Source organism: Pleurodeles waltl, chromosome 5 (genome assembly GCF_031143425.1).
Source record: "Pleurodeles waltl isolate 20211129_DDA chromosome 5, aPleWal1.hap1.20221129, whole genome shotgun sequence".
NCBI classification, from domain to species: domain Eukaryota; kingdom Metazoa; phylum Chordata; class Amphibia; order Caudata; family Salamandridae; genus Pleurodeles; species Pleurodeles waltl.
The window spans coordinates 429,157,654-429,172,675 of NC_090444.1; the positions used below are offsets into that span (position 1 = coordinate 429,157,654).

At 49.8% G+C, this 15,022-nt stretch overlaps 1 protein-coding gene across 1 annotated transcript in view; it reads left to right on the forward strand.

Annotated features, from left to right (window-relative positions):
- Positions 1-15,022, forward strand: part of PSME4 (proteasome activator subunit 4) — a 1,396,200-nt gene that overhangs the window by 1,128,232 nt on the left and 252,946 nt on the right. The gene's annotated exons all lie outside the window — the stretch shown is intronic.

Genomic DNA, 15,022 nt, shown 5'->3' on the forward strand with positions numbered 1-15,022 from the left:
GTTCTTCGGGCTCTGGGTGTTAGGAAATAAAGTTCAAAATACCTTGCATACCTGCATGACAGTCTGGGGGAAATATCCCTACATTACATCCCGGTCTTAAGGCTAGCCACCCAGTCACATTCTGAAGTTTAAGCTCAAGTGGAGGAAAAACAAAGGGGGCCAGAGGAACCTTCTAGAACAATCTCCACCCAGCACTGAGGGTACTACCAAACTACGTCTTATTCTGTATAAACCTGTGCCATTTTTTTGGACTCTCACCCAGTATCTAGTACAGGCTCAATGGTGTGACACCCTGTGTCCTCACTGATGTATTTACTTTGCATGTCTATCCTCCCTATCTCCCCTCCAAAAGCTCCAAGCTCTACCTTTATTCAGATGCGAATTGAGATCACATAATTATCATTCTCAGGTAATCATTTCATCCAGAGGGACATAATCTTGAACCACTTGTCAGATGCTCAAAACAAATAAACAGTATTTCCCCAATGGTGATCATGCAACTACTTGGCAGCCTTACTTATAATTTTTGATGGCCAATGTACTTAATTTTATAGCTTCTACAGCTCAATGCTTTACAGAGGATTAGAAGTTCAAAACCATGACAGAACTACAATCTAAAAATGTTTGTGTGGCATCATGAATGGCCGTTGGGTGAGAAAAATGCCAAGGAGATTAACTGTATTAAGCAAGGTGATTAAAGTGTAGTGATAGTTTTGCATTCATGTGTATGGCGAGCAATTGTATGGGATGATAAAGTGGAAGGCCCAGAAGTTGCAGAGTAAACATGGAAGGGGTGTAAAGAGGCATATATATTTTTTTTTTATAAGAACATACTGTTGGTTGCTCTGACAAGAGAACAAAAAAGAAACCCTACGAATATGATCCATTCCATATTCCCTCCCCCAAAAAGTACTAGAGAAGCAACCCTCCAGTAGGAGGTAAGTAACACACTAGATATGTACACAAGTAATCAGTAATAGGCATAGAAAACAATAGAAAACAGGGCAATAGACAATAGTGTCCCTAGTGGGAGCCCAAACCATGTACTAAAAAAAATGGAATGCAAATGTAGGACCCCAACCTAGGTACATGGAGTGGGTACAGGGGAGCTGGGGGAACTAGGAAACTGCAAAGGTAAGTACCACAGTGCCCACCAGCGACCAGGAAGAAAGGAGTAAGTAACTGGATTCTCCCCAAATCACTCAAAAAGACGAAAAAGAAGATATTGCAACACCCAGGCAAGACTGCCAGAAACCAGCGGTGGATGCCTGAAGAGGAAGACCTGTGGAAGAAGGAGACCAAGTCCAGAAGTCACAGAAGTGCCCACTGGGGGCAGGAGCCACTACCCACCCGACTGTGATTGCAGGAGTTGGTTGACGGTAGGACGAAGACTGTCAGCAATGCAGCCCTGGAGCCAGAGGAGAGTTCCTGAAGGATGCGGTCGATGTCCCACACTGTATGGATGATTGGAGTCGGTTAGTGGTGTGGAAAAACCACCAACAAGCCTTGGCAAAGGCAGAAGTCCTGATGAAGCAAAAGGTGGAGCTGTCAGGGACCAGCATGGTCCAGGAGGACTCAACCGATGGGGACAGTTCTAAGGGGACTCTTAGTAAGGCAGGGAGTCCACAGAAGAAAAGGCAGCCCACACAGGAGACCCACTGGACGAAAACCCAGGAGTCGCAGAGGAGCCCACGCAGCACAACTGGAGAAGGGTCCCACGCCACAGGAGAAGCACGCAGAGGGCTGTGCGTCGCAGGAAGGAGTGTAGGGGGCTGGGGCTACATGAAGCCTGAAGATCCCTTGGAGGAGATGCCAACAAGCCTTGGTAACTGCAAGAGACGCCATGAACAGGGTACTGTCCTGCATGGGAAGGCAAGGGCTTAACCTCTACCAAAGTTGGACAGCTGACAGAGAGAACTAAGAGGACTACTCCGGACCACCACCCATGATGCAGGATCCATGCAGCTCAGGATGAGAGGAGATCCATGCAGCTGATCGTCGCTGCAGTTGGTGCCTGCAGATGCGGAGGAATGAATCCTTCACTGCAAGGGAGATTCCTTCTTCCTTCTCATGCAGACTGAAGACTTGCTGTTCTCAGAGGATGCACAGCCGGGATATGTTGCAGAAACTGGAAGGAGCTGTAGAAACAATGTTGCAAGCAGAGTCTTCGTTATGGACCACTCAGATGCTCCCAGAGGCACCTGTCCACCTTGGATTCAAGATGACAGAACCCAGGGACCATCTGGAGGAGCTCTGGGCACCACCCCTGGGGTGGTGAGGGACAGGGGAGTGGTCACTCCCCTTTCCATTGTCGAGTTTCGAGCCAAAGCAGGGACTGGGGGGGGTCCCTGAACCGGTGTAGACTGGTTTATGCATGGAGGGCTCCAAATGTGCCGTTCAAAGCATACCACTGGTTTGGGGAGGCTACCACTCCCAAGCAATGTAACACCTAATTCCAAAGGGAAAAGGGTGTTACCCACTCACCCAAACGAAATCCTTTGTTCTGCCTTCCTGGGCTTTACCTGTTCAAGCAGCAGGAGGGGAGAAATCTGTCTGAGAGTTGGCAGCAGCGTGGGCTGCCCAGAAAACCCCAGCAGGCTGGTAGTTGCAATGCTGGGGTTCCTCTAAGGAGACCCCAGGGTGCATGGAATCATACTTCCAATACTGACAACAGTATTGGGTTATGATTCTGAAAAGTTGGATACCAAACATGCCTCAGTTCAGAGTTACCATTATGTCGCTGGTCATAGATAGCGACCTATGTCCAGTACACGCATAAAATGGCATCCCCCACTCACAAAGTCCAGGAAAATGGAACTGGAGTTCGTGGGGTTACCTCTGCTAGTGCAGGGGTGCCTTCACACACAGGTACTTGCACCCTGCCCTCTACCATCGGGGTGACTTACAGTGACCTGTAGTGAAAAGGGGTGCATGCACCCTTTCATGCAGGCTGCAATGGCAGGTCTGCAGATACACTTTGCAAGGGCTCCCCATGGGTGGCATAATACAAGCTGCAGCCCCTGGGTATCCCCTAGTGCCCCAATGCCCTGGATACCATATTCTAGCAACTTACAAGAGGGCACCAGTATGCCAAATATGGGCTGTATGTGGTTTACGTAACCAAGTTTAAAGGGAGAGAGCATAATCCCTGGAGTCCTGGTTAGCAGGATCCCAGTGTACACTGTCAAACACACTGACAACAGGCAGAAAATGGAGGTAACCATGCCAAGAAAGAGGGTACTTTCCTACACAACCTGTACCCCTCCCCCCAAACGAAGGACAATATGGTTAATCTTGCGCAGATGAGTCTTCATTGTCTAAGTGGAAATCTCTGGGGAGTCCATCTGCATTAGAGTGATTACCCCCAGGTCTATGTTCCACTGTATAGTCGATTCCCTCTAGAGATATGGACCACCTCAACAGTTTGGGATTTTTACCTTTCATCTGTTTGAGCCAAAGAAGGGGTTTGTGGTTTGTCTGAACAAGGAAGTGAGTGCCGAACTAGTATGGCCTCAACTTCTTCAAGGCCCAGACCACAGCAAATGCCTCCCTTTCTATGGCTGACCAATGCTTTTCCCAGGGGCTCAACCTTCTGCTTATAAAAGCTACAGGTGAAGGTGAATCCTGGCCCTCGGTGTTATGTTGTGATAACACTGCCCTAACCCCTCCCTCAGGAGCATCTGTCTGAACTATGAACTACTTGGAGTAGTCAGGACTTCTTAAAACAGGTGCAAAGCACATGGCCTGTTTAAGATCATCAAAAACTTTTTGACAGCTTGCTGTCCCTAAAACGTTCTTGGGCATTTTGTTTTTGAGGTGAGGTCATTAAGAGGGGCTACAATGGAGCCATAGTTCTTAATGAACCTTCTGTAATACCCAGTGAGGCCTAAAAAAGCCTCTCACCTGAGTCTGAGTGGTAGAGGGAGTCCAATCCAAAATGGTTTGAATCTTCCCCTGCAGTGGTTGAATCTGGCCTTCACCTACCAGGTGTCTCAGATATACTACCTTCCCTTGCTGTATCTTGATAATGAGCCCTGCTTTCTGCGGAGCCTCCAAAACATTCCACAGGTATTTTGAGAGATCCTTCCAGGTGGAGCTAAAGACAGCTATATCATACAGATAAGCTGCACTATAGGCTTCCAATCCTTGGAGGACTGTATTCACCAGCCTCTGAAATGTGGCAGGTGCATTTTGTGGACCAAAGTGCATCACATGAAGTGATAATGCCCTCCAGTGGTTGAAAATGCTGTCTTAGGTTTGGCATCATTTGATCTGCAGTCAAATCAAATGTTCTCAGATACTTGGCAAATGCCGGTGTATCTATTAGCTCATCTGCCCTAGGTATAGGATGTCTTTGTGACAGTGTTGAGCCCTTTATAGTCAACACAAAACCTAATTTATCTCTTCCCATTCTGAGAATGAGGTTTTGGGACCAGCACCACTGGGCTAGCCCAGGGGCTGTCTGAGTACTCAATTACTCCTAGGTCCAGCATCTTGGGCACTTCTGCTTTGATGCAGTCTCTAACGTGGTCAGGTTGCCTACCTATTTTACTTTTTATGGGCAAACTGCCCCTGTGTCAATTGTGTGTACACACCATGTGGTTTGTCCAGGTGTTAGTGAGAACAGTTCTGAGAACTGCCCAGGAGATTTCTGCAGACTTCTTTCTGGGACTCGGAAAGGCAGTCTGCAAGGACTACCCCATCAACTGAGCCATCAGCTGTAGTGTGGAAGAAGAGGTCAGGGAGAGGGTCACTCAGTGGCCATGAGCAGGATCATATCACCCCTGTCATAGTAGGGCTTCAGGCAGTTCACATTAAGCACCCTGAGGGAACTTCTGGGAGTGCCTAGGTCTACCAAGTAGGTGACCTCACCCTTCTTTTCCACTACTGTGTGGGGACCATTCCATTTGTCCTGGAGTGTCCTTTGAGCCACAGGCTCCAGGACCCACACCTGCTGCCCTGGCTGGTACACAGTCAGAACAGCCTTCTGGTCATGCCACTGTTTTTGCAGTTCCTGGTTGGCCTGAAGGTTTTTAGTGGCCTTTTTCATGTACTCATCCATCCTTGATCGGAGGCCAAGTACATAGTCTAATATGTCCTGTTTAGAGGCTTTGAGAGGTTGCTCCCAGCCCTCCCTCACAAGATCAAGAGGACCACTAACAGGGTTTGAAACAGAAGTTCAAAGGGGCTGTAGCCCACTCCCTTCTGAGGGACCTCACTGTAGGCAAAAAGAAGGCATGGCAGTAGGACATCCCATCTCCTTCTGAGTTTTTCAGAGAGTCCCATGATCATGCCTTTAAGGGATTTGTTAAATCTCTCTACCAAACCATTGTTTTTGGGGGTGGTAAGGAGCGGTGAACTTGTAAGTAACACCAAATTCCTTCCATGTTGCTTTTAGGTATGCAGACTTAAAGTTTGCATCTCTATCAGATACAACCTCTTTAGGAAAGCCCACTCTTGAGAAAATTCCCAGGAGGGTTTTTGCCACTGCAGGAGCTGTAGTGGTCCTTAGAGGAATAGTTTTTGGGCACCTGGTGGCATGGTCCACCACTTCTGGAATAAATCTGTTCCCAAAGGCTGTGGGTGGGTCTAGGGGCCGACAGTATCCACCCCAACCCTCTCAAATGGAACCCCAACCACTGGAATTTGAATTAAAATTTTGTTTTGGGGTGCCACCTGTCTTGCAACTGGCTTGAGAGGTGTCACAGGAGCAACAAAACTCCTTAGTGTCTTCTGACATGTGGGGCCAGTGAAAGTGAGGACAGGTCTGTCCCAAGTCTTACTTTGCTCCAAGTGACCTGCCAGGGGAATATCATATACCATGGTCAACAAAAAAGGTCTCTGTATTGCACAGGTACTACCAATCTTCTGGTGGCACCGGGCTTGGGTTCCCTTGGCTCTGAAAACAAGAGGTTGTCTTCCCAGTACACCTTGTGGGTGCCACTGACATCCCCTGTCTCTTGTATGAAAGCTTGCTGTCTCAAGCCCTCCAGTGTGGGACAGATCTTCTGTGCCATACTGAATTCCTCGGTTGCAGGCCCCCTGTATCTAAGAGCTCAGCTGTGTCAGCTTTCATCTCCTTAGGTGTAGGTTTTGCCAAGGGAGTGGTTTCTTCCTCCCCAGAGAGAGAATCCTCACTGGAGGGTGTGGTAGGGGTCACCTTTTTGCCCTTCCTACCCTTAGGTTTTGGAAGCTCTTGCACCATTGTTCCAGGCTACAAGTTTCCCTGATATTTTTGCCTCTTGGCCTGTGGTCTAGTAATGGTAAAGATATGTCCTGGGATGCCCAGCATTACTGCATGGGCCTCTAACTCGACTTCAGCCCAAGCTGAAGTCTCCAAGTTGTTCCCAAGTAGACACTGTACAGGTAGGTCTGTGGACACACCAACTTACTTTGGACCAGTAACTCCCACCCAACCTCCTCAGCTGAAATCAACAGCTGCCATGGGGTGGCATATAGTGTTGTTATGAGCATCAGTCACTTGGTACTGGTGACCAAGTAGGTGTTGCTCAGGGGACACCAGTTTTTCAGTCACCATAGTGACACTGGCAGCTGTGTTCCTGTAGGCCTCTTGCTGAACACCCTTTATCAAGGGCTGCTGCCTCTACTTATCTATGTTAAGGGGACAGGCAGCAAGGGTGGCAAGATCAATGCCCCCATCACAGACTAATATAGCCTTTGTTGTCTCCCTAACTAAACCAGCCCCCACTCTATTTCCTAAAGTGAGCCCAGCTACACCCTTGGACTGACTACTGTTAGTAGTCCCCCACTACTGCTATTGCTAAGGGCACTAGAAGTAGAAGTGGGATTTGTAGTGGTGGTTGGCATGGTGCCTTTCTTAGGGCAGGAGCCGTCTCCTGGCCTATGCTTTTGCAAACATAACACCATAGCTTTTTAAAATTTGAGGAAGAGGTTTTAGACCCATCCCCAGAAAAGTTTAGTGACCCTGATGAAGACTCCTTACTTTTGTCTTTGTCCCTACCCTTGTCATGAGATGTACCTGCTTCCTTTTTCTTGTTGTGACCCCCTGTGTGAGCTTTTCTGCTCACCCTAGTTCTGACCCATTTGTCTGCCTTCTTTCTCATTTCTTGGGGCAGGTCAGATCAGACAGGACTCAGACACACAGTTGTTCAACATATGCTCTCTCAAGATCAGTTCATATAAGCCCTAATAGTCACTGACTTTGCTGCCATGTAACCAGCCTTCCAAAGCTTTAGCAGAAAAGTTCTCAAAATACACCCAATCCTTGGAAGACTCTTTCCTGGTCTCCCTGAACTTGATTTTATATTGCTCAGTGGTGAGACCAAATCCATCTAAGAGTGCAGATTTTAAAACTGAACAGTTGTCAGCATCTTCCTTCCTGACAGTGAGAAGTCTATTTCTCCCTTTGTCAGAGAAGGAGAGCCACAGGCATAGCAGCCCACTGTCTCTGAGGGACCCTTTGTACTTTATAGGCCCTTTCCAGAGCAGTGAACTACTTGTAAATGTCATCCCCAACCTTGTATGGGGGAACAACCTTGGTTAAATTCCTGGAAGCAAGAGCCCTCTCTGACTCTAGGTTCCCTGAAACTAAAGCTCCTGCCACCATGGGGTGCTAACCCCAAACCCGTCTCCGTCTCTCTCTCTCTCTACCACCAAGGCCTCCCTATCTAGGGCTAGCTGTTGCTGCTGCAGCCTCAGCTTGGCTTCCTCCTGTCTCTGCTGTCTGAGTTCCCTATCTAGGGAGTCTTCCCCTGGAGTTGAACAATGTGTCACCTCAGAGGCAGAGGTGACATGAGAGTGAGCAGAGGAGGAGGATCTGTCCCTATTCTTAGTGACACTCTCAACTAACCCTCTGAGCACAAAGGGGGGGTGGTACTGGTATGGCTTTCCTTTCCACCACCTGAAGTGCTCCCAGCTAGGCTAGGGGGTTTACTAGGGACTCTGTGATCCTTTGAGGGACCATGCTGCCCCTCCTCAGTGTCCCGATCCTGTCTTTCGAACACTGGGAGTCAGGAGTCTACATCTTCCTCCCCCACCATCCTCCTCCTGGCTACCAGCATTGTCTTGGCCATCCAGGAGGAGCAGGTCCAGAAGCACACTCTTAATAGGGTTCCTCCCTGTCTTCAAGTTCTTCTCTGAGCACAACTCCTTGAAAGTGAGGCCCACATAGTGTGAGTCCATGGCCTGAGATGCTCTGAAGACATGTTGTGTTGTTAGGGTGGTGTAAGTGTTCCTAACTACCCTAAGTACTAGTCTCTCCAAAGAGGTTTAGAACAAGGGCTATGCCTAGACCCCTAGCTTACCTAAACTTAAGAGACCAGTTCCCTGACACTAAGTACAGTGTGTACCCCTAGTCAGTAAGCTGTCATCCCTGTGGAAAGCACCAACGTGCAGTGTGGTAAGGCAATTGGAAGTGCTTATCCCACGCACTGCCACCAATGTAGGATGCTGGCCTGGTGTGTAGTGGGTACCTATGGTACTTATACCTTATACCAGGTGTAGGGTTCCCCTATCAGTGAAATGTAGGTAGTGTCTAGAAGCCAGGCTCTCTAGAGATAGCTGTGGATGAGCAATCAAGGCTTATCTAGGAGTCATGCAATACCACTGTGGTCACACAGCACTTACTCACATGAAAGAAAACACTCAGTGTTACATAAATAAAGGTACTTTATTTTAGTGACACAATTACAAAAAAGTACTTGGAGGCAACCTTCCAATATGAGGTAACACACTAAATATGTACACTAGTAATCAGAATTAGGCCTAGAAAACAATAGAAAACATTACAATAGCAAATAGACAATAGTGTCCTAAGGGGCACCCAAACCATACTCTAAAAAAAATGGAATGCAAATGCAGGACCCCCACCTAGTTAAGTAGAGTGTGTAGAGGGGAGCTGGGGGAACTAGGAAACCGCAAAGGTAAGTACCACAGTGCCCCGCAACGACTAGGAAGAAAGGAGTAAGTTACTGGATTTTCCCCAAACCACCCAAAAGGACAAAAAAGAAGATATTGCAACACCCAGACAAGACTGCAAGAAACCAGCGGTGGGTTTCTGAAGAGGAAGATCTGTGGAAGAAGGAGACGAAGTCCAGAAGTCACAGAAGTGTCCAGTGGGGGCAGGAGCCACTACCCACCCGACTGTGGTTGCAGGAGTTGGTCTACGGTAGGATGAAGACGGTCAGCAATGCAGTTCTGGAGCTGGAGGAGAGTTCCTGAAGGATGCAATCGACGTCCCACGCCCGATGGATGATTGCAGTTGGTTAGTGGTGTGGAAAAACCACCAACAAGTCTTGGGAAAGGCAGAATTCGCAATGAAGCAAAAGTGGAGCTGCCGGGGACCAGCCAGGTCCAGAAGGACTCAACCCATGTGGGGAGTCCTAGGGGGAGCCCTCAATAAGGCAGCGAGTCCACAGAAGAAAAGGCAGCTCCCACAGGAGACCCACTGGATGAAGAACGAGGAGGCCCACGCAGCACAACTGAAGGGTCCCACACAGCAGGAGAAACACGCAGAGGACTGTGCATCGCAGGAAAGTGTGTTGGGGGCTGGGGCTTCACGGAGCCCAAAGATCCTTTGGAGCAGATGCCAACAAGCCCTGGTAGCTGCAAGAGACAAGGACTTACCTCCACTAAAGTTTAACAGCTGGCAAAGAGGACCAAGAGGACTACTCCGGACCACCAACCGTGATGCAGGATCCACCCAGCTCAGGATGAGAGGAGATCCACACAGCCGGTCCTCGTTGCAGTTGGTGCCTGTGGATGCAGGGGAATGACTCCTTCCTTTCTTCTTCCTTCTCATGCAGACTAAAGACTTGCTGCCCTCAGAGGATGCACAGCCGGGGAAATGTTGCACAAGCTGGAAGGAGCCGTGGAGGCAATGTTGCAAGCAGAGTCTCCATTATGGGTGCAGATTGTCGGTTCCTGGAGGGTCCAGTTGCAGTTCCAGTAGCTAGAAATCGAAGTAAGGTTGTAGAGGAGGCCTGCTGGTATCCTGCAAGTCGAATCTGAGGACCCACCCAAGAGGGAGACACCCTAAATAGCCCTGAAAGGGGGATTGGTCACCTAGCCAGGTGACCACCTATCAGAAGGGGGCTCTGACGTCACCTGCCTGACCTGGCCGTTCAAAGGCTCCCAGATGCCACTACCCACATAGGATTCAAGATGGCAGAACCCAGGGACCCTCTGGAGGAGCTCTGGACACCACCCCTAGGGCTACCACTCCCAAGCCATGTTACACCTATTTCCAAAGGGAGAAGGTGTTACCCTACTCTCCCAAAGGAAATCCTTTGTTCTGCCTTCCTAGGCTTGAGCTGTTCAAGCAGCAGAAGGGCAGAAACCTGTATGAGGGGTGGCAGCAGCTTGGGCTGTCCGGGATAACTCCGCAAACTTGTAGGAGCAAAGCTGATGGTCGTCTAAGGAGGCCCCCAGAGTGCATGGAATCATAAAACCAATACTTGCAACAGTATTGGGGTATGATTTTTACATGTTTGATACCAAAAATGCCCAGATTCGGAGTTACCATTATGTGGCTAGACATAGGTAGTGACTTATGTCCAATGCATGACTAAAATGGCTTCCCCGCACTCAGAAAGTCCAGGAAATGGAGCTTGAGTTCGTGGGGGTACCTCTGCTCATGCAGGTGTGCCCTCACACACAGGGGATTGCATCCTGCCCTCTGGGCTAGGAGGGCATACCATAGGGGAGGATTACAGTGACCTGGTGTAGTGATCTGTATTGAAAGAGTGCATGCACCCTTTCATGCAGGCTGCAATGGCAGGCCTGCAGATACACTTTACATGGGCTCTTTATGGGTGGCATAATACATGCTGCAGCCCATTGACGTCCCCTGGTGCCCTAATGCACTGGGTACCATATACTAGGGCCTTACAAGGGGAAACCAGTATGCCAAATGTGGAGTGAATGGGGTTCAAGTAACCAAGTTTAAAGGGAGAGAGCATAACCACTGAGTCCTGGTTAGCAGGATCCCAGTGAACACAGTCAAACACACTGCCGATAGGCAGAAAATGGGGGTAACCATGCCAAGAAAGAGGGTACTTTCCTACATGTGAGTAAGCACACTATTATATATACATTAGTAATCAGGAATGGGCATAGAAAGCAATAGAAAACAGTGAAATGACAGTAAACCATAGAGACCCTAGGGGGGAGGCCAAACCACATACAAAGAAAATGGAATGCGAAAGGCAGACCCACACCCAGGTAAGTGGAATCTGTAGAGGGGAGCTGGAGGAGCCAGGAACCACAAAAGGTATGTACCAGAGTGTCCCCCTCCAACGACCAGGGGAGAAGAGGTAAGTACCTGTTGTTTCCCAAACCCACAGGTAAACTTTGTAAAAGGACTGTGCAAGACCCAAGCAAAACTGGAAGAAACACAAGATGGATCCTGACAGAGGAGGACCTGCAAATGAAGGAGACCGAGTCGTATTCCAGTTGGAGTTTCCAGTTGGGGCAGGAGCAACTACCCACCCTTCTGCAGATTCATGACCAGGTCGACAGTGAAGACCTGGAGTCGGCTATGCAGCACATGAACAGACAAAGAGTTCAAGAAGTGATGCAGTCACAGTCTGTAGTCGCGGTTCGGTCTAACTCAAAGGGGCGGGGTGGCGCGCATGCGAGCGGGGGGGGTACAATTAAATACAAACTTAAAAACAAAACACTTATCCTTCACTCCGGCGCTGCTCCTCTGCCTCCTCCCGTCTCGCTGGTGCTGCAGGCACAGGCTCCCAGCCTGCCCTGCGCCAATCCTGATGCTGCTTAGAGTAGCACCAGGATTGGCTGGACGTTCCCAGGCAGACTGGGAGTCCTGTGCGCATGTGTTTGGCCGGACCAAGACGGCTGGCCAAACACACATGCGCTCTGAGGGGAGGGGGGTGCCGAGCACCCGCCCCAGTGCACATCACCCCCGTGGCCCGACCCCTTTTCCCAAAAAACGATCATAAACACAGTTTGTGATCGTTCTTTGGGAGAAGGTTTGCAGCTGCCGCTGCATGGGGCGAGACGGGGACGACTATGCTCCTCTGCCCCTATGGAAGCCGCCCCTGGATGTCCCACGTCAAAAGAAGTGTTGCCGTCCATCAGTGGTGTGGAAAAACCACCAAAAAGCCTTGGCAAAGGCAAGAGTCGCAGATGAAGAGTTGCAGAGCTGCTGGGGGCCAGGAAGGTGTGAGGGGACTCAACCCAAGGAGGAGAGTCCCAGGCGATCCTCAGCAGTGAGGAGAGCCAGAAGTCGAGGATACAGCCCCCACAGGCAACTCACAGGCTGCAGGCACAGGAGTTGCAGAGAGGCCCACTCAGCACACCTGGAAAGGAGTCCCACGTCGCTGGAGCAGCAGGCAGGAGACTGTGCGTTGCAGGGAGGAGTGCTGGAGGTCAGGGCTACGCAGAGCCTGACGATCCCTTGGAAGAAGAGCCAACAAGCCTTGGTAGCTGCAAGAGTCGCAGTGCACAGGGGTACGATTTTACAAGGAGAGTCAAAGACTCACCACCTTTCAAGTTGGACAGCTGGTAGAGAGGACCGAGGGTACCACTCCAGTCCACCACCTGTGTTGCATGATCCATGCAGCGTTGCAGGAGAGAGGATCCATGGGGCCGGTCGTCGTTGCAGTTGGTGCCTGTGGATGCAGCGGAGTGACTCCTTCACTCCAATGGAGATTCCTTCTTGGTTCTTGTTACAGACTGAAGAATTACCGTCCTCGGAGGATACACAGTCGGGGAAATGTTGCAGTTCCTGGAAGGAGCCGTAGAAACAATGTTGCAGAGCGAAGTCATTGCTGGAGCTGCAGATTGCAGGTTCCTGTGAAGTCCAGTTGCAGTTCCAGTGGCCAGAAGCTGCAGAGAAGTCCTGCTGGAATCTTGCATTTCGAATTTGACCCACCTAAGAGGGAGACCCTAAATAGCCCTAAAAGGGGGATTGGTCGCCTAGCAGGGTGTCCACTTATCAGGAGGGGACTGTGATGTCATGGTGGTAGAATCAAGTGGCCACCTGGAGGAGCACGGGGACCACCCCATGGGTGGTAATGGGGAAGGGTAACTCCCCTTTCCATCATCCAGTTTCACGCCAGGTCAGGGACAGGAGGGTCCCTGGACTGGTGCAAACCCGTTTATGCAAGGAGGGCACCAAATGTGCCCTTCAAATCATACCATTGGCTCAGGGAGGCTACCCCTCCCAAGCCATATAACACCTATTTCCAGACGGAGAGTGTGGTGCCTCCCTCTCGCAAAGGAAATCCTTTGTTCTGCCTTCCTGAGCTTGGAGGGTAGAAACTCGTCTGTAGGATGGCAGGAGCCTAGGCTGCCCGGGAAAACCCTGTGAACTGGTAGGAGCAAAGCTGATGGTCCTCTGAGGAGCCCCCCAGAGTACATGGAATCATACAACCAATACTGGCAACAATATTGGAGTATGATTCCGACATGTTTGATACGAAACATGCCCTGGTTTGGAGTTAGCATTATGTAGTTGGACATAGGTAATAACCTATGTCCAATACAGAGGTAAAATGGCTTCCCCGCACTCATGAATTCCAGGAAAATGGAGCTGGAGTTTGTGGGGGTACCTTTGATCATGCAGGGGTCCCCTCACACATGGGTACTTGCACCCTGCCCTCTCAGCTAGGAGGGCCTGCCATAGGGGTGATTTACAGTGACCCGGTGCAGTGACCTGTAGTTAAAGGGTGCATACACCTTTTCATGCAGGCTGCAATGACCGGCCTGCAGGCACATTTAGCATGGGCCTCCATGGGTGGCATAATACATGCTGCAGCCATGGGGAACCCCTCTTGCCCTAATGCCCTGGGTACCTAGGTCCCATATACTAGGGACTTACATGGGGTCGCCAGTATGCCAATTGTGGGGTGCAGAAAGTCAGGCACAACCAAAGTTAGAGGGCGAAAGCACAGTCACTGGGGTCCTGGTTAGCAGGATCCCAGTGAACACAGTCAAAAACACACTACCAGCAGGCAATAAATTGGGGGTAACTGTAGGAAACTGGCACCTTGTTGTAGTACCCCCAACTTTTTGCCTGGTTCCTCAATGCAACTTGGACTGGAGTGCAGTTTGATTCCGCTAAGCAGGTTCCCAGTATCAGTGTTTGGTTCCTAAAACATTGTAAAGGTAATTGAATATACCTTTAGCTACCACTATAAGTCCCTAGTAAAAGGTACTTAGGTACCCAGGGCATGGGATACTAGGGGTAAGCCCCTGCGGACAGCAGCACTGATTGTGCCACCCACCAGGGGCCATGCATCTAGATGTACCCAGTACTGCCCTAGCAGGCTGAGTGTTCTGGTGCAAACCCAACACAAAAACTCGACTTGGCACACTACCTTACACTGCATTTACTATGGCCTCTCTAGCAGGCCTTACAGCCCTAAGGCAGGGTGCTTCATATTATATGTGAGGGGATAGCTGCATGAGCAATATGCCCCCACTGTGTCCCTGCCAAACCTGGGACATAGTCAATGAATAGAGCAGCCATTTTAATATATGTGCTGGACACTGGTCAAAAAGAGTTTCCCAGCTACATAATGGCTATTCTGAACCCTGGGTTGTTTGGTATCAAACAACTCAGAAAGATAAATCCAAACTGGTACCAGTACTGGATTTATTATAAAATGTACCTAGGAGTCACCTTAGAGGTGCCCCCTGCAAAAGCTAACTATCCTGGCCTGATTGCTGGCTGGTTCCAGCCAGCCTGCCACATCAAGACATCTAATACACAAACCTTGGGGCAGAGCCCTGTCTCTCTGGTTTATAAAACAATGCACTTCCTGGGTGGAGGAGCTAGCACCCCTCCCTCAAGAATGTGCACTGCCCTGGCAGTGCGCTTCAAAGGGCTACCGCCCTTGAAACTCGACCCCCAGGCCTGCTGCAAACCTCCACTTTTTAAAGACAGAAAAACACACAAAGGGTAGGAGGAGTGGCCTCACCTTGCATGCACCCCCCCTAAGGTGTTGCCTGCGAAGTGGACCCTCTATTTAATTTTCCTCCATCTTGGATGGAAGGAAAATAGCCAATTCGGTTT